Source organism: Cannabis sativa, chromosome 1 (genome assembly GCF_029168945.1).
Source record: "Cannabis sativa cultivar Pink pepper isolate KNU-18-1 chromosome 1, ASM2916894v1, whole genome shotgun sequence".
Lineage (NCBI taxonomy): Eukaryota > Viridiplantae > Streptophyta > Magnoliopsida > Rosales > Cannabaceae > Cannabis > Cannabis sativa.
In genome coordinates this window covers 14,803,646-14,824,660 of record NC_083601.1, presented here as the reverse complement: position 1 = coordinate 14,824,660, position 21,015 = coordinate 14,803,646, and positions in this window count along the sequence as shown.

Here is a 21,015-nt window from a genome sequence, read left to right as displayed (position 1 = left end):
TTGAACTGCATAGTTTTCTTAACTTTTCTCCACCCCTATCAGATCAAAAGATCCTTTTATTAAACAAATTCTCAATAATTGTTTTAGAATTAACAATTATTAATAAACATAGAAATAATTTCTAGTGTTTATTTAATATAACTCTATGAAAAGTTGTAAATATTATAGAATTTGCATCAATAATAAAAACACTTACACATACAAACATATAAATATAATGTGGTAATTGTGGTTTAAGATAAAGTAAATGAAGCTCAATCTCATAAATTGCAATTTGTTTGAATAGAAAATAAAATAAAATATTATTAATAAAAAAATATTGCAACAATATGAGAAAAACAGGGATAAAAATCCCTAACTAAAATTTGAAATCCAAATTGTCTTTAAACTAAAACAATTAATTCAAAAATAGATAAATGAGCTTCATCTTCATCTTGAACGATCTTCACCCTTTGTCCAGCTTTCTGATCCAACTCACTAAGATAGCATCTGAGTTCAAGTAGCTTAAACAAAGTTAGTCCGGAATCAATAATCCAATTGGATAATAATTCACTAAAACTCTTAAAGTTTATAGAAAGAAATACCTTGTTTCTTTGCAAGAAGTTTAGGACATTGGGGTTTCCAATGACCTTTCTCATTGCAGTAGAAACACTTTCCTTTGAGTGCATCACCAGAAGCAGCAGCCTTTTTATTTTTCATGGCTTTGGCACGCTTCTTGGTGTTTCTCCACTTCTTCTTAGATTTGGGTTTAGAAGTAGAGGCAACATTTGCCTCAGGTTTGACCGTCCCATTACCATTGCCAGAATTTTGAGGCTTACTCCCTTTCTTCTTGGGGCCTCAAATCAAATTTTCATATGTCTGAAGGTCATTGACTAACTCATGAAAGTCTATGTCCTTTTTATTCATGACATAATTTGATGTATAGAGCAGAAATGATGGAGTCAGACTATTCAAGATAAGGCTTACTTGAGTAGTGTGATCCATTTCAGCACCATGATCCTGGGCTTCTTGGAAATAACTTGCCATGAGGAGAACATGATCATGCACGTTTTGATGGGGTTCCATCCGTGCATTGATGTATTTCTTAGTCGCGTCAAAGCGAGACTGAAGAGATGCCCTACCGAATAGCTCAGTTAACTTCGTCATAACTTCAGCAGCATTTTCGGTTTTAGAAAACCGTTTTAAGGGTGTCAACCATGTTGGAAAGCATGAAGTATAGAGCTTTGTCGTTAGCTTTCTGCCAACGCTCATACTTTTCTTTCACAACTTTGGTTGCATTGTCCCCCGACACTTATGGAGACGGCTCAGTTAACACAAACAAGGCACTTTCTCCTATGAGAGCAATATTAATGTTCTCATTCCATTTTGGAAAGTTAGATCCATTTAGCTTATTTTCGGTCAAGAGTGATAACATGGAATTCATCATGGCTATACAGGATACTACAAAATTATAAATAGAAATTAATAATGGTTTAACACAAAATCCAATTCAGAAATTATAAGCACATAGCATGTAGGAATGATAAGAGAAAATACTAAAAAAAATTCAATCCTAAATAATTTCCAAGGTTTTCAACAAACTGATATCAGTGTCCCGTTTAGGCGAGAGTCAAAGCTACCATCCATTGAATAGAGTTGTCAGCTCATCTAAAATGTTAAACATTCTAGCAACCTTTTATTCGATCAAGATTGGAATCCAGCGTTGTCCCGTTTAGGCGAGAGTCAAGGTTATTCTATCTTATGAGCTTCTACTATTGTTTCATATTTTGTAAGTCAAATACAATCGCCACCATTAGGGTGATCCATACCATATAAAACACTTACAAAGCTACTTATCTTTCGAGATTAAACGGTGCGAACTTGCTAATGAACGTTCCTCCATTAGGGAGGATTACTCACTAAAACAAACGCTATGTAAAACCAACAATGGAGATCGAATATCTTAATAATAATAAAGCTCATTCTTTAAAATGTATTTTCTTTATTATTTATAATAAAATATATTCATTAAATTTCGAATTTAGAATTAAAATTCTAAATTAGAATTTAATTTAATATTTATAAAATTATACTTAGATGGTGATTGAAATAAATTGAATTATTTCCATCTTAATAGTAATTTTTATACATAAATATTAAGAAAATTATTTAAGTTGTATTAATTTAAATTAATTTGCAACTTAAAATAAATTTTCATGAGAATATATTTATTGTATTTTGAAAAAGAAAGTAAAAAAAACTTTACTAATTTTCGAAATACTAAATAATAATTACTTAGAAAAAATACTTCAAACAAAAATATCACCTATCTAGATTTTCCTTTGACTAATTAATTCAATTTCTAATTATATACTTTAATTCATTTATTTTAAATTAATCAATAAATGAAAAAATCATTGATTTAAGTTGGTCCAAGAATTAATTAAAATAAATAATTAATTTATAACTTAATTTATTTTTCAAGATAAATTCAAAAACATCTAGCATAATTAAATGCAATTTCGAAATTGATTAAAAATAAACAAATATATATATTTTGAAAATTATTTAAATTTTAAGTTGAAAAAATAAATTTCAACTAAAAAATAATTTTCTATTTAATTAAGTGTCATGAAAAAGAAATATTTAAGTATCATGATGAAAATCAACTTAGATATTTAATTTTCAATTTAATTAAATGTATTAAATTCAAGAAATAAATAATTAAGTGTAGAGAAGGCTTAATTATTAATCTCTAGTTTAATACTAGGAAAAAATATACTTATAATAAATTGTACCAAATTTAATTATTTAAATAATTAATTTCATAATGTATAATATTTTCCTATTTAATATTAGAAATAATAAATAGTCTAGAAATAACTATCTAGAAAATATCTTATTTGACTAAGTATCTTTTCCACAAAATTTGAAAAAATATCTAATTTAAGTTGTATTAGAAAAAAATCTAGAACTTAAATATTTTCAAATTTAAATTTAATTAAATATCAAAAATTAAGTTGTAACCACTTAATTTAAAAAATATTCCATTTTAAGTTTAAAACTAACTTAAAAAATATCTTAAGAATCTTTAATAACTAATGCCTAGAATTCCTCAACTTAATTTTAAATTTAAATAAAATATTCAAATTTAAGTTAGATAAGAAAAATCAGTTAAAATAACTAATTTATAACTTAAAAAGGAATATTTAATTAAATAAGCTCCAAAAAGAATCTAGTTAGTTAAAATTCTTTATTTAATTAAATACAAGAAAAATACAAATAGTTTGTCTAGAAATAATATCTAAAACTAAGAGTGTTTTTCTTAAAATTAACTTTAAAATATTAAAATGAAAATAAATTTCATATATTTTAAAAGTTAATTATGTTGCTAATCAATTTTATTAGGTTAAACTAATTTAATTAACCTAGCACAGTTATTCAAATCAAGCAAATGGACCTTCACAATTGGGGTAGTTCATGTGAGGGGGAGCTAGATTCAGTATGTCGTACCCACTTCTAATGGCCCCCAACTCTCACACAAGGCCCAAAAGAGAGGAATTTAACCTTAAAATAAATAACTGTTATTAATTGAATAGGTCCAAAAACTAAATGGACCTAAATAAAATCTATCATGGTGTGATATTTTATTTAGCAACAACCTATATGCATCTATATAATAAAATAAACATATAGGCTGTTGTCGAGTGGATTTCGCAACACCAAAATGTATTATTTAATTAATATAAAAAAGAATTTTCAGGGAAGTGACAAGTGCGAGTATTCGACCTAGAATGGCGAGTACTCGACTGGGAATGCAAGAACAATCAACAAGACTAGAAAATATCAACAAGACAAAGAATTATAGTGGTTCAGTCAGATTGTGATCTGCTTAGTCCACTGTAGCAAAGGATTCGTAGGTGCATTTTCATGGTGGATCACCCCTTTATATACAAAGTAGGTGTCCAATCGGTTACACAAGGATCATATTCATTGTTAATCCATTATTTACATATTGAATTGCAATAATTAAACCCAAACAACGTTAACATTAATAAATGCGTAACAGTTACTAAGTTCATCAACGTATGCGTCTTCCGCATCTGCGAGTTGACTGTTCATGTTCCGTTTTTTGAGCTCGCAGGGTCATCAGTACGTTTGGAACATCTGCGCCCTTAGGTAATCGCCCCTTGTAGATATCGCATGTTTGAGCTGGTAGAACTTGGACATGCGAATTTATATCGGCTTGTCAGGGCTATTGGATCATTGGGACCAAATTGCATCATAGAGAGTTGGTCTCTATACTTTTTGCGGAAATATATAGGGGACACTCGCACATGTTCTGACACATGCGAGTTGGATCTACCCTGCATAATGAGAATTACGGTTACGTGGTTCGACTTAGGTCGCACTCGCAGTATCTCGCTGGTTTTATCCTGGGCGAGGTCTAAACTTCGAGAAGTCTCTCACGGACATTTCAGCTTTCATTGGAAATCTGAATACACGTGTCCTTTAAATAGGAGTCTGGTCTCGAGTTTCTAGGTGAGAGAAATCACACTATAACACATGCCCCTAGTTTCGCGACGTGACAGGAGCGGTCACTGAGGGAAACTATTATTCGAGAGACAGGTGAAAGGTTGTCACGAGGAGGTGACCTTTTGGTTGTCTCATCGAGGGTTTCGAAAAATGACGGCTGTAATTATTAGTAATTATTACCTTTATGGTGCCACGTCACAAAACCCTTCGGTTTTCGTGTAGGCGTGGCCATCGTTGGCCGTTAGATTGGGCGACCTTAGGCATTCTAGCTGCCACGTGTCACAATCCCAATTAATAAGGGATATGGGTATTTAAATACTTTGATACAAATCAAAATTCCCATTTTTCCCTCTTACTCTTAACTTCTTCTTTCCCTCCATTACATACACTTCGAAAATCCATTCCCAGATTTTCTACCATTTTTCCACAACATTCTCAATCTCAGAAGTGATCGAGAGCAATCGCAGAAATCAGAACTAAAGGTTAGTTTTCAAATCATTGCATTTTCGTTTTCTGTTTTGGAGAAAATAGGCTTTACTTTCTGGGTTCGGGTATTTTAAAGGCCTTTTTTAGGAATGTATGCTAGTGGGTGTTTATGAGGCTATGTGTTTTAGGTAAGAAAACCTGGGTAAATTCATAGAATATGACCTGTAAACTGACATAACCGCACAATACTCATAGGCACTGTTTCACGTCTTAAATACTCGCGGATATTCGGATGAACAACTTGAATGTTCGCGGGTGTTCAGATGAACAGTTTGAATACTCGCATATTGCCAAGATTTATTTCCATTTGACTGTTAGCTAGATTTTTTAGGATTTTTATATGTCGCGGGCTGAGTTGCGAGGGTATTAATCGCTATTCCAAATGGTGGGTGTGTCACAGTATTCTAATGGCCATATACGCGGTTATATGCCCCTTGAGATACTGTGATACACCCAGCCATTTGTGACATGCGTTAATATTCAAATGAGCGTACTTTTTGGCTGATAAGTAGTCTCGGAACGGTGGGGGTCTCCCAGTAACTTCAGGGTTATGCTCGAAAATGCATACCCCTTGAGTCACTGGGAAACTCCCAGCCGTTTCTGGAGGTATACCGCTTAGCCGAGGATGCGTGAATTACTTGCCCAAGATAGTTTTATCTCTTCTCGCACATTGATGGGATGGTCAGTATTCGCAAGGAGGCTGACCATTCTGTCGAGTGCGACTTTATAATCTAATGCGGGTGAGATCACTTACTTTGTTTTTCACACATCCATCACGCTGAAAAGATCTTCTATCTTTCAGATGAGCGATTTATCGGATAGCCAACAGCTCGGCTCGGCAGGCCATGCATTTGACGGTGAGACTGACCAGGAGAGGGACAGTTTTCTCCCCACGGACATTTCCGAAGTGGAGGCCGCTCAAATAGAATTAGGTCCGATGTCTTCTGTGGACATTGAGAGGATGGTGCAAGAACTTAAAGAACCTGGGACCATCGATATCCGGGACAGCGAGTCCACAGTGTCGGCACGCGACTATCTTATACATACGAGGCATGCTCCTGACGTCGAGGTCGAGGAGATGGACGAGGAATGGACGACTCCAGCTCGTGAGTCAGGTGGGGAAGAGGAGGAGGCAGAAGGGAGTGGGACAGATTCGGTCAACGATTCCCAGCTGAACGAGCCCTTCGCGTGCGAGGATTTAATCTCGAGGGTTTCCAAATCAGACTTCACCACCTTTGTGAGGTTAAATTTGCTGCGACTCGCATTTCAACATCCTAAACCGTCTCAGAGAGCGCACCTTCCATTTACTAACCCTGCGATCATTCCCACAGAGGATGTGGTAGTCTCAATACCCATCCTTCGGTGTGGTGTATCGGTCCCCTTTCACCCCTTCGTCGCAGCCATTCTCAGGCGATATGATGTATCGCCCTTTCAGCTAACTCCCAACAGTTATCGCACTGTCCTAGCCTTCTATACGATGTACATGGAGTATGTCCATAGGGCTCCTTCAGTAGAAGAATTCAACTATTTCTTCGACATAAAAAGCGTAGGTCTTCATAACGGCTTCTACTGCTTTAGCAAATGGGCGACTTCTGAAATCAACGGAGTTGAGGGAATGGTGTCGAACATGGGTGATTGGAAATCGAAGTGGTTTTATGTCTTTAAGGTTCCTGGGATTAGGACTGACTTTAATCGCAGACCTAGTATGTCGCGTATTTCTTGACTTAGACATTTTTTGCATTACTTTTGAAATCTTTTGCTCACTCGCTCTTTGTTGTTATCGCAGATAGACCAGCTCGACCGACCCTTGACGCGACTAGCAAGGAGACAGCTGAAATTCTCGGGAGCCTTCCAGTACAAGATCCCGACTGGCGATTATTGTGTACAACTGCGAAGTTGCGAGAGCATCAGCTGATTCCTGAGAACGCAAGTCTTCAAAGGGAGCCAGTATACAAAGAACCATCCGAGAAGCAGCAAGAACGAATAGACAAGCGTCTTTCTAAGCAAACTCCTCGACAAATTTCAGGTAATTCGTCTCTTGTTATAAACTAACAGGTAGGATTTTGGCTTATACTTATCTTTCATTTATGTTCGCAGATATGAATTTTCTGAAGTCTGCCCCTGTCCTGAAGATCAAACCAAAGGGTGGAACAGCGACGACTTCGCCGGTTGTCGCCCAGAAGAGGAAGAGCGATGTGATGGCTTCACTTGTCGCAGACTCTTCCAAGAAGCTGGCCAAGACCACACAAGTCAAGGGGAAGAAAGTCGTCATTGATCCACCTGTTCGAGCTCGCGACTTCCTAGCCATGCAGGAGAAGTTCCTGGCTGAGATCCCTTATGAGGATCTTGTTACGGGATCTGCTGAACTGGCCGCGCAGTCAATGGCTTTGTTCATAAAAGCTGCGGCTACTCCTTCGAAGGAAGCCGACTCGCTGAAGAGGCAGAACGCTCATTTTCAGGAAAATATAAAAAAGCTGAAGCAAGAAGTGGCGAGGATGGAGAAAGAGCTCGAGGAACTCAGCAAGGCCAAGGAGAAGGAGCTCGAAGAACTCAGCAGGGCGAAGGAACAGGCGGAGCTCAAAGTCAAGAAGTCGCAGGCAATGATCGTGGAGTTGGCCCGCGATTTGGAGGCTGAGAAAGATAATGGGAAGAAGCAGTATGATCAGGCAGTGTCTGATTATATCTATACCACTCTTTCCAAAGTCCCAGACTTCGACTTTTCTCTTCTTGGAGCAGAAGCCGCTGAGATGGCCGAGGCTTTTTGCGCCATGTCGCCTACTCAGACTCAAGGAGGGGGAGGGAACCTTCTTGACGAGGTCGAGGGCGCACAAGCTGAAGAAGTCGAGAATGAGGTCATCAGCAAAGTCGCGGATGAGACTGCTCCGGATGAGACTACTCCTGCTGCTCCAGATGCTTAGTTATCCTCTAACTTATGTTGTTTTTTAATTTTACTTCTATCTTTTTTTTTATATGCGGTACAAGGGTACTCGCGCTTATGTACTTGGACGAATTTACTTTTTGTTTTGGACAAATTTCTATCCTCGCGGGGATAGCTATCCTTTAACATTTACGCAGTACACGGGTACTCGCGTTTTTTATATATATATTTGCGACTTCGATTACAGCTTGGTGTAATAAGTAAGAACATTTGCAAAGCTGGTAAAATTTTTGAAAATTTAACAAGTAATTTTATTCATATAATCAATAGTACATTCGGGCATATATCCCCCTATACTTAGGATTTTTCCTTGTTGAATGAAAAATATCTAAGTATAAGTACAAGAATGAACATAATCGAATAATGCGAATACTATTGATAATAAAATTTCAAGCTCTCGCTATTCCATGCTCGTGGAATCGCAGTTCCATCGAGTGTTGCGAGTCGATACGTTGCATCACCAATTTTATCTGCGATGAGGTATGGTCCCTCCCAATTATCTCCGAAGACCCCGTGCGACGGGTTTTTGGTGTTTGGCATTACTCTTCTAAGGACCAAGTCTCCTGCTCGCAGGGGTTTTACTTTCACTTTGGAGTTAAAGTATCTTGCAGTTCGCTGTTGGTAAGCCGCATTTTTTAGGTGCGCTTTATCACGCTTTTCCTCCAAAAGATCAAGGCAGAATAGCTGATTCTCGTTGTTCTGCGAGATGTTGAAAATATCCCTGCGTAGGGAACCTGCCCCAACTTCAACTGGCAACATGGCCTCGCATCCGTAAGAAAGTGAGAAGGGTGTTTCGCCAGTTGTAGATCGAGGGGTCGTATTATAGGACCATAGGACTTGCGATAACTCATCTGGCCAAGCCCCTTTGCGATCTTCTAATTTTCCCTTTATGGTGTGTTTAATTATTTTATTAACAGCTTCAGTTTGTCCGTTACTCTGCGGGTAAGCAACTGCAGAGAAAGCCTTTTTAATCCCTAAATCGTCACATAGCTGTCGCATCTCTTTACAGTCAAACTGTTTTCCATTGTCTGAAATGAGTTTATGCGGAATGCCAAAACGACAAATGATGGATGTATAGACAAACTCGCGCAATTTCGTTGCTGTGATGGTTGCGAGTGCTTTGGCTTCGGCCCACTTCGTGAAGTAATCGACTGCGACTACCGCATATTTGACTCCGCCTTTTCCTTTGGGTAACTCGCCGATTAAATCGATTCCCCATATTGCAAAGGGCCATGGACTTGTGATAGAGTGGAGGTTACTCGGAGGCTGATGTGTGTAAGTGGCTATTCGCTGACATCTATCACACCTCTTTGCAAATGCGAGAGCATCTTGTCGCAATGTTGGCCAGTAATATCCTTGCCGCATAATTTTTAAGGCAAGGGAATTACCTCCGGTATGATTGCCACAAATCCCCTCGTGTACTTCACGAAGTATGTAACCGCAGTCTTCTCCACTGATACATTTGAGAAGTGGTTGACTGAAACTTCTGCGATACAACCTTTGGTCATATATCACATAACGGGCTGCTCGCTGTCGCAATTTTCTCGCTTCTACTTTGTCATCGGGTAGGAACCCCTTTTCAAGATATGCGAGGATAGGAGTCATCCAGGTAATCTCCTGAACATCATCTATCTCCATGATTACTTCTCGATCTATGGTTGGGTGAGCCAATACGTCTACCGGAATCACATCGAGTAATTCGGCTTCCCTAGTTGAGGCCAAACGGGCCAATGCGTCTGCGTGGGCATTTTGTGCACGCGGTACTCGAGATACAACTACATTTTTGAACTTCTGCATTATTTCACGAACGATGGCTAAGTATTTAACCAATCTTCCGCCTCTTGCTAGGTATTCTCCATTCACTTGGCATACCACGATTTGAGAGTCGCTAAAAGCCTGTAGATACTCGACTTTCATCTCGAGGGCCAGTTTCAATCCTGCGATTAAAGCCTCATACTCGGCTTTATTGTTAGATGCAGAGAATTCAAAACGTAAAGCAGCGTGTACCTTGAAATTATTGGGACTGATTAACAAGATCCCACTGCCAGAACCTTCGGTATTTGAGGCTCCATCGACGTACAATGTCCATACTTCTTTGCCTGCTATGACAATGTCATTTCTGTCCTCTACAACTGCCACCTCGGTGCTTGGGAATTCAAGTATAAAATCTGCCAAGGCTTGCCCCTTGATCGCAGTTCTCGGTTTATACTTGATGTCGAACTGACTTAACTCCATCGCCCACTTTAACAATCTCCCCGATGCTTCTGGTTTTGCTAAAACTTGTCTTAAGGGGAAATTTGTCAAAACTTCAATGCTGTGAGCCTGGAAGTAAGGTCGCAATTTTCTTGAGGATATTATCAAGGCGAAAGCCAATTTCTCCATTTGAGGATAACGCGTCTCGGCGTCTAGCAATCGCTTACTGACATAATACACCGGGTATTGGCGTCCTTGGTCCTCGCGTATTAGTACTGAACTAATCGCATATTCGGAGACGGCCAAATAGATAGACAAAACTTCTCCGGACAACGGCTTTGATAAGATTGGAGGCTGCCCCAAATGCATTTTTAAAGCTTGAAAAGCTTGCTCGCATTTTTCGTTCCAATGGAACCTTTTGTTGCCTTTCAAAGTTTGAAAAAACTCCTTACACTTATCAGAGGATCTGGATATAAAGCGGTTTAAAGCTGCGACTTTACCTGTGAGGCTTTGAACCTCCTTTGGCTTAGTCGGTGATGGCATCTCTACCAATGCCCTGATCTTCGCAGGATTGGCTTCTATTCCTCGCTGATTTACCATAAAACCAAGGAATTTCCCAGAGCCCACCCCAAAGACGCATTTCAACGGATTTAGACGCATCTTGTATCGCCGTAATATGTCGAACATGGCCTGCAAGTGGGTAATATGATCCTCCGCATGTTGCGATTTTACGAGCATATCGTCAACATATACCTCCATTGTCTTTCCAATAAGATCTGCGAACATCATATTCACTAGCCTTTGATAAGTCACACCTGCGTTTATTAAACCAAAAGGCATTACTTTGTAACAGTATAATCCTCGATCAGTAATGAACGAGGTATGTTCTTGGTCTGGTTCATACATCGAGATTTGATTGTATCCCGAGTATGCATCCATGAAGCTCAAAAGCGCGTGACCTGCAGTGGCATCGACAAGCTGGTCAATGCTAGGAAGAGGAAAGCTGTCTTTGGGACAGGCTTTGTTTAGATCTGTAAAGTCAACGCATGTGCGCCATGAGCCATTAGGCTTTGGCACGAGTACTGGGTTAGCTAACCAGTTGGGATAAAATGACTCCCTTATAAAGCCGCAGGCAAGGAGGCGGTCGACTTCTTCTTTCAGCGCTTGGTACCTCGCGGGGTCCATTTTGTGGCGCTTTTGTCGGACACCTCGCACTTCGGGGTCAATGTTCAAGCGATGACACATGACCTGCGGAGATATCCCGACCATATCTGAATGTTTCCAGGCAAAAATATCAAGATTTTGCTTTAAAAAGGTCGTTAGTTGTTCTCGCAACTGTATATTTAATTTAGAACCAACTTTTAAAACCTTGTTATTATCTATAGGATCTATAGGTACCTCGATTGTGTCTTCTGCGGCTTGGGCTGCGGCGGTGTGATCGAGGATTCTTGGATCCAAGTCTGGTTCGTCCATGTGCGGCACCTCCTCGATCCTGAGGATCTCCTGGCGAGGCGGTGGTGCATCCAAAAGGTAGATAACATTTACCGTCCTTTTTTCTGCGAGTTTAATAGCTGCGTTATAACATTCTCGTGAGTCGGATTGGACTCCCCGCACCGAACCTACTCCAGCGGGAGTAGGGAACTTCATTGTCAGATGATAGATCGAGGTTATGATCTTCATCTCCTTCAGGATTGGTCGACCAATTACGGCGTTATACGCTGAGTATTGGTCGATTACTGTGAAGTCGGCCATCGACTTGGCTGTTACTGGGGCAGTTCCCAAAGTGATTGGGAGCTTGATCATTCTTTTAATTGCTATGACATCTCCCGAAAAGCCATAGATGCTTGATGTCATAGGTCACAAATCCTTCTCTTGCAACCCCATTTGCTTGAAGGCTTGGAAATTCAGCAAATTCACTGAACTCCCATTGTCAACCAGTATACGATGGACATTGTCCCCACCAATATTGGCGACTATCAGCAGTGCGTCAGAGTGCGGGTGATGGACCCATCTCGCGTCGCTCTCCATAAATATGATGTCGTCGCATTCTTTCTTAAAGAGCTTCTCAGGCCGTTCACCAAGATTGTTCACATTGGTAAGCGGCTTCTCCTTGGCTTCTCTGGCATACCTTTCTTGCGATTTGCGAGAGTCGCCTGCGATGTGTCGTCCTCCGATTATAGTTAGGATATTGCGAGGTGTTCTGGAGCCACTCGCGTTCTGGGTTTCTCCTTTGCCATCCGCTTGGGGATGACTTTCCTCGCTTCTTTTATAGTTGTCAAACTTCCCTCTCCGGATTAGTTCCTCTATTTCATCCTGCAAGACCCAACATTCAAGAGTAGTATGACCAATGTCCTTGTGGTACTTACAGAATTTTTTAGGATCCCTCCGGTCGCGATTTCCCCTGATGGGGGGCGGCTTCTTGAAGACCCCGTTCCTTTCCTCAATCGCATAGATATGGTCTCGAGGTACGGCAAGTTCAGTATAGTTGACGAAGCGAGGTCCTCCCTTCCTTTTCGGCGAGGACTCCTTCTTTGGGGGTGACTTAGCCAACTTCGGGCTTCACTGTCTGCGCGGGCTACGTCTTCTCGGGCTTCGGCCCCTGGAATTCTTCCCTCGCGGACTGCGAGATCGTGACTGCGGTATGGGTGACCGACGTTTGTCCTTCCCCTTCTCTAACTCTGCTAGAGAGTTCTCGATTCTCTTGTGAGGTTCGGCCATGGCGAAGAACTCTACTAAGGACTCCGGCCTTCGAGCTTGCAGTTCCTTCCAGAAGTCGGTCCTCGGCAAGATACCTGTTATCAACATACAAACAAGCGAAGACTCGGGGGCCTTCTCGACCTTTGTTACTTATGCGTTAAAACGCTTGAAATAGTCTTGTAAAGACTCACCAGGTTCTTGTTTGATGTTGGCCAAAGTCGTATAGGGTGGCCTATACGTCATTGTGGCCTGGAAATGCGTGAGGAATAAGTCGACGAAGGTTTCCCACGTCGATATCGATGCCTCAGGTAATTGGGTGAACCAATCATGAGCATTTTCCTCGAGTGTTGCCGCAAGAATGCGGCACTTCGCGAGTTGCGGTACCTGGTCTACTTCCATTATAGTATTGAATTTTTCTAAATAATCTATCGGGTTAGAAGTACCTTTATACTTGAGGGATTCAGATAAACGAAACCCTTTCGGAAGTTGAGCCTGTCGCACCTCTGCAGTAAAAGGCGAGGTGCCATGCAGCTTGTATATAGGCTTGCGCTGCTGCTCGAGCATCTTTAAAGCTTGCAGAAGCATGCTTTGGTCAATTCCTCCTGTCGCAGGGGCTTAAGTCGCTGCGACTGCGGGGCTCGCAACCACTGCGGCAAGGTTTGCTGGGATATTAATCCCAGTAGTCGCGATCGGCGCGATAGGCGGGTTATTACCTGCGTTGACACCCTGATCGCCCGCATGGGGATCACGGAGCGTCTCAGTGTTATGTGGGCCGCGGGAGCGTGCCCTGAAAACTGCGTTGAGATGATCACGTAGGTCACCTCGGTGTACTTGATAACGTCCTCCCTGTTGTGTTTGTACAGAGCCGGACCTTGTATACCTACTCGGAGTGCGGCCATGCGATGACGAAGAGGCTGACTCTGCGTCATTGTCTCTCGATGGACGACTGCGAGGATTACGGCGCTCAGGATCTTCGTCAATTTGTGCGCTCTGGTTAGGAAACCTTGCGGATTGATCTCTTGACATCGGGTGATTCAAGTCCAGAGCTTCAGGGTCAGTTCTTCGTTCCCTGCGTACACGGTTAGTATGACGTCTAGAAGTTGTTACCTGAGGGTTATCGTTGCGTATGGCGGGAACTCGAGGAGGGCGTCGAGCTCGACTCTGTCCGTCTACCTCGGCTTGTAGTGCCCGCAGTTGATCCTGAATTGCAGCATATTGATCGGTGGTGAGCTGGACCATTCCCTCGGATACTACCGCCGGAGTGACGGGGGGAAAATGCATGGTTGCTGGTGGTGTGGACGTGTCTCCAACTTGAGGGCCAGTCGTTTCTGGGAATAGGTTGAGAGGTCTGATGTTGCTCCTCCCTACTCCGCCGTTGATGACGTCTACAGGTGGCACTCCAGCTCCAGGCAGTGGTACACTCATCATTCCAATACTGATGGACCCGTTGTTGGCTCCGTTAGCGTGATTTCCAGCCATGATGAATAGTGTTCTTTAAAGTGAATGAAATCTTTTAGTCGTTCCCACAGACGGCGCCAAATGTTGTCGAGTGGATTTCGCAACACCAAAATGTATTATTTAATTAATATAAAAAAGAATTTTCAGGGAAGTGACAAGTGCGAGTATTCGACCTAGAATGGCGAGTACTCGACTGGGAATGCAAGAACAATCAACAAGACTGGAAAATATCAACAAGACAAAGAATTATAGTGGTTCAGTCAGATTGTGATCTACTTAGTCCACTGTAGCAAAGGATTCGTAGGTGCATTTTCATGGTGGATCACCCCTTTATATACAAAGTAGGTGTCCAATCGGTTACACAAGGATCATATTCATTGTTAATCCATTATTTACATATTGAATTGCAATAATTAAACCCAAACAACGTTAACATTAATAAATGCGTAACAGTTACTAAGTTCATCAACGTATGCGTCTTCCGCATCTGCGAGTTGACTGTTCATGTTCCGTTTGTTGAGCTCGCAGGGTCATCAGTACGTTTGGAACGTCTGCGCCCTTAGGTAATCGCCCCTTGTAGATATCGCATGTTTGAGCTGTTAGAACTTGGACATGCGAATTTATATCGGCTTGTTAGGGCTATTGGATCATTGGGACCAAATTGCATCATAGAGAGTTGGTCTCTATACTTTTCGCAGAAATATAGAGGGGACACTCGCACATGTTCTGACACATGCGAGTTGGATCTACCCTGCATAATGAGAATTACGGTTACGTGGTTCGACTTAGGTCGCACTCGCAGTATCTCGCTGGTTTTATCCTGGGCGAGGTCTAAACTTCGAGAAGTCTCTCACGGACATTTCAGCTTTCATTGAAAATCTGAATACACGTGTCCTTTAAATAGGAGTCTGGTCTCGAGTTTCTAGGTGAGAGAAATCTCACTATAACATAGGCTCACACAGGCACACATTTGGATGGATCCTATCATGTTGCTAGGTCATACATAAATGAAAGAAGATTGTAAAATTTACCTGTTACAAATTATTTACTTGACCAATTGAACCATGGGTTAAAATCAAATCATTGGATCTGTCAACAAGATAACCATGGCTATTTGCAATCAAGCAATAATAGGTTTTATAAAACTTACAAACAAGCTAAAACACATACTCCTGCAACAAGGTTAGCTGGATAGTTGGATGTAGGATTTATTTAATTTTAAATAATTAAATTTCGAAAAAAAAATAATTAAATAAAAAAATATTTATTTTTGAATTTAATAAAAAAATAAAATAATATTTAAAATTAAACCTACAATTTTGAAAAATTAGGTTTCAACTAACCTAAATATCATTTCAAAATTTGCTAACTACTTTTAAAAAATTAATGTTATTTTATAAATTAATTATTCAATAAAATTAAAAAAAAAGATAAATAAATATCTTTTTCAGATTTTATAGTTTAATTTAAATAAATAAAATAAAAAAATTTAAAAGTTAGCAAAATATCTTATTTCTACTCAAAATATCAAGATTATAGTTATCTTATTTTAAATTTAAATAAAGTCAAATTATTTAAAAAAATAATAATTTAAAAAAAAAAATTTAAAATCTGACCATAAATTTAGAAATAAGATAAGATATAATCAAATTTAAAAATAAGATAAAAAATCAAGCAAAAAGATAAATATTTACTTGTTTTCAAATTCAAATTTCACTAATATCATGAATTAATTTTTAAAAAATAATTAATTTAATTATGATATTTAGAATTGAAATAGGAATAGTAAATGTTTAAATACAAAACTACACAAAAAATCGGAAGTTAAATCCATGAAATAGCATGAAAAATTGAAGAAAAACGAAAAAAAAAAAAAATGCGAGCTGTACAGACAGTATGCTGAGCATACTGCCCGCGCGCGCATATGGGAGTGCATGGTTGAGGTCCCTCGGCGCAGGAGGCTGCACGCAGCCTGTTCTGCGTGCGCAGGGACGAAATTCAGACAAGAAACTCGGTCGAGCACTGTCTGAACGCGTGCTGTCCGAGGGTGTCACCCTCATCCGCGCGCGTGGCCTGTTGCACAACCCTGATATTTTTCGAAACTTCAAAAAATCATAACTAATTCAAATTAAATCGAAATTGAGTTCTGTAAAACAGTAAATTGCTTAATTTTTTCCATACTATCCAACAAAAATAATTCCAGAAACAGAATTTCAATTCTTTTTCACGAAAATTCACAAACATCAATCAATTATCATATAACACACAACACAACATGAAACCATCCAAATCACAAACAATCGTTTTAAAGTCCAAATTTCTTGCAAGCAAATCAATTACCATGGCTCTGAGGCCAGTTGTTGGAATTTATTTTACCAGGATCTTAGATCTACTCACAAGTATGTTGTTTAACACCCTAAATATGAACTTTCTAAAACAATAAATAAACACATATAAAGTTAAGAAAACCTTACATTGGTTGCAGCGGAATAATGTCTCCTTCCACTCAGATCTCTAACCCTTGTATCCTTTCTGTCGTAGAGTATTATCAAGATATGAGCAAGAATGTCCTTCTCTTTGTGTGTGATCCTTCACAGTCTTCCAATCTATGATTGAGGTACCACTTGCTGTGTGTGGGCACTACTCTATCACTCAGGATTTCGAAATTTAGAAGAGGAAAAGAGAGAGGGATTAGTTCGGCAATAGAGAGAGAGGGAAGGCTCAGTTTTCTGAAAAAAGTAATTTTCTAACAGAATGCTTGTTGAAAAACTTGTTAAAACTTATTATTTGACTGAGCCATCACTTTCTATTTATAGGCAACTACTAGGTTTAGGTTAGTAATTATTTGGCATTAAAATAATGAAAATATTAATTGGAAAAAACTATCCAAGTGGCCGGCCATAGGTGTTAATGGGCCTTACTTGGATTTTGCAGTTTTCACAATTTTTATTTCTATTTTTTCAAAAACGCTAATTTTCCAATTCTAACCATTTAAATGCCAAAACTAATTATTTAATAACTAAAATAGATTATTAAATAATATTGTCATTTAATTTAATTATTAATTAGACATATAAAGTCTAATAATTAATAAATAAACCTAGAATCTCTTTTCTTTACAATTTTGCCCCTACTTAGTGAAAATTCACAAATCAAACATAGTCTAACTTTTAGAATTATAATTGATTAATCACAAATCAATTATTGAGTCTTACAAGCAGTATAGTCTCCACTAGAATGGGGACCATGGATCTATATGCTGAGCTCCCAATAAGTGAACCGAATTTACTAAGTAAATTCCTACTCATTAATTCTTCGTTGAATCCACTCTTAGAACTTAGAATTGCACTCTCAGACTTATATAGAGCATATTATATGTTCCACGATATAGATATGCTATCTCATTTAACTATTGTTATAATCTTATCGTGATCGAAGATCCTCTATATAGATGATTTACATCGAGATGGGTTAATTTTACCGTTCTCACCCCTCAACGTATTTTGCCCCTTCAAACACTTAGCTACCTGTAAATGCTGTTTAGTGATCTAAGAATTAGTCACTTAAACAAGAGCTCATCCATTTACTTCTATTTAGCTAAGCTCGAAGGGAATCATCACTTGACTTCTATACACCAGTAGAAGCTATAGATTCCATATTTATGTTCAGCACTCCCACTCAATCATACTGTCATGTTCCCAAAATATACGTATCACCCTGACCCAAAAGTAGGCTTAACTAATAAATCAAAGAACATGAATAGTGCTCCTGAGTTGAGCCTAAGCATATCAGGATTTAGATTCTTTTAATCTTAAGATTAACTACTGATATTGACTTGGAAAGATATGACGGTAAGTTTATAATATCTTAACTAAGTTGCAATATCGGTCCAGTCCAATGTATACTCCATACATTCGAAACTAGTATACTTTACTAATGTCTTGGAAAGAACATAACACTTACTCCAAGTGTAAGTACACATTATCGCTGATAATCACATTAGTGTAAATCCAAAACACTGATGAAACAGGGACTTTGTCTTTTGATTCATATGATCACAATCACATTCCACTGTGTTGACGATACTGTAATTGTGAATAAACATATGATCTGGACTTAACAGATTTTGTGTGTAAATGTAATAAACATATTAAACCATTAGCATGTAAAATTCATGCAAACATAAATCACTTCAAATTTCTTATATTGATAACTAATCAGATTGTAAAGGGTTTTATTTAGGGCACAAAACCCAACAATATGTTTAAATAATAAAGGATGACTTAATAATATTGATTACAGACGACATTGGATGGTGATAATCATATATGCTCATAGCCAAGATGCATATTTTTTTCGATCCAGTTGGTAATCATCCAAAAGAAGATGTTGTGAGTGTAGTCAAAAGGTTAGATTAATTCAAAAAAAAAATCATATAAATCTTATAAAATTTATAATAAATTATGAATTATATTACCTAATTGAAAATTTATTTTATTTTTATGAAGTGCATTTGACTTATATAATACCCGAAATAATAATTTAAGAAGAAAAGTCCAATGTGTAACTTGGTATACAGTTCAGGTATGAGTACTTAAATTGAATTTTAAAACTTTTTATATTTGAATTATTTTTCTATTCAAGAATTATGACATATATATATAAATATTTTCAGGGTCTCAAACAACCTGACGATAAAGTCTGTGGTTTTTACATCATGCGACTAATGAGAGACCTATCTATGTTGAACGATCCAAGAGATTATCTAGAGAAGCATGTAAGTGTTTGAGCTATCGTATCTTTATAATATAATTTAAATTTTGAATCATAAAGAAACTAGTATATATATAAAATTTGACGCACTTTTATATTGTAGTGTTATGGTCAGAAAACATACTCAATGGATGAAATCAACGAAGTGCGTGAAGAATGGGTCTCCTACTTAACTGATTATATGCCATGATTTAGATTAAACTTTATTAAGTATATATGACTAATTATACTCATTGTCAAACTTTTGAACTAATTACAATATATATTATTATGTAATACTTTATTATATTAAAAGATGAATTACATACATCTATTTAAAGTATTGAAAGATTATTTTGCATATTATTTTTGAATTATAAATTTTTGTATGCAATTAATGTAATGGAAGGGGGAATTATTTTTTTTCCACCAGTACACTATCTCGGCGGGCTCTTTAAACAGCCAATATTGACCAATAACGAGGGGCCATGCCCGTCGAGATAGGTGTCAAAAATAAGTAAATTAGAATAAAAATATACCTATCTCGACGGGCATAGACTGCCGATATTGCATCATATTTAACGGCGGGCTTTGCCTGCCGAGAATGACCCCAATAACGAAGGGCTGGGACCGCCGAGATAGATTCCCCACCAATCTCGGCATTGAAATTTACGGCGGGCCAGACCTGCCGACATAGACCTATTTTTTTTTGTAGTGCTTCCTACTACAACCTTAAAAAAATTGAGACATAGTATTGGAATGTGTCATCTACAACATCTATGAGAAGTAACTGGTAATGTTAGTGTGAGGGGGAGTTTATTCAGCTGTAATATAGGAATAGTATTCAACTTGTAGTAGTAAAGTATAATGATTATATAAATTATACATGCATGTATTATATATCTGTAACTTAGTGGAAGCAAAGTGAAGAACAGAAAAAAAAAAAAAAATACAAAGTTTATTACTCATATTTATCTAAATTTATAACAATATATATTATTTAACAGATTTTATAAAAATTTATAAAATTTGTAATTTCTTAAAAAAAAAAAAAGTATAATTTGTAATTTCTTAAAAATAGTGTAATTACTATATTACAAAATTACATTAAAAATATGGATATATTAATAAATTTTTTTATTAAAAAATTAATAAACAATTGTTTTTTTGGTATATAATTAAAAAAAAATATTAAAGGTATATAATTAAAAAAAAAAACTTCGGGAGAAGAGAGTTTACAATGTAGCAATAGTCTAAACGGTTGTTTGACTTCATAACTTAAAAAATTATTTTCGGTTTTACATCTTTTAAAAATTAATAAGGTGTGTTTGGCCAATTTTTTTAAAAATAGTTTTCTCAAAATTGAGTTACAAAAAATCTAAAAAAAATAAAAAATATCAAAATATTATTTTTTATTTTTAGAAACAATTTTAATTTTTTTTTTGTCTCTAACATATTTTGTTTTACATTTTCGCTCACATACCTAAACTCAGACATCAAACTTGAATAAGACCCAGGACCTCGGACTCCGAACCCGGCCTTAGATCACGGACCATCCGTCTGGGTTCGAAACTGCAAACTTATATAAAATTTAATATTTTTATTAAAAATAAAAAATTAACAACTTTATCATTAATTTTATTATATATAAATACTTCAAAATTTTATACTGTAGCTAAAATATACTAATAATATATTATAAATAACACAAAAGTAAATAAAAAATAGCATATTTATAATGATGTAAATTTTATATCATAATAAATATTATGTCAAATTTAATATAAAATGTGTTAAATATATTTTTGTTAGTTAAACCTAAATTTTAATTTTCTATTATTTATTTGCATCTTCAATAAAAATACTTTAATAGTCTATAACATAACTATTGTTCCACAAAAAAAACACTAAGAAAAGAAAACAAAAACAATAATCCCTTTTATTATCACGTTTCGTTTGTAGACGGATAAAATTAG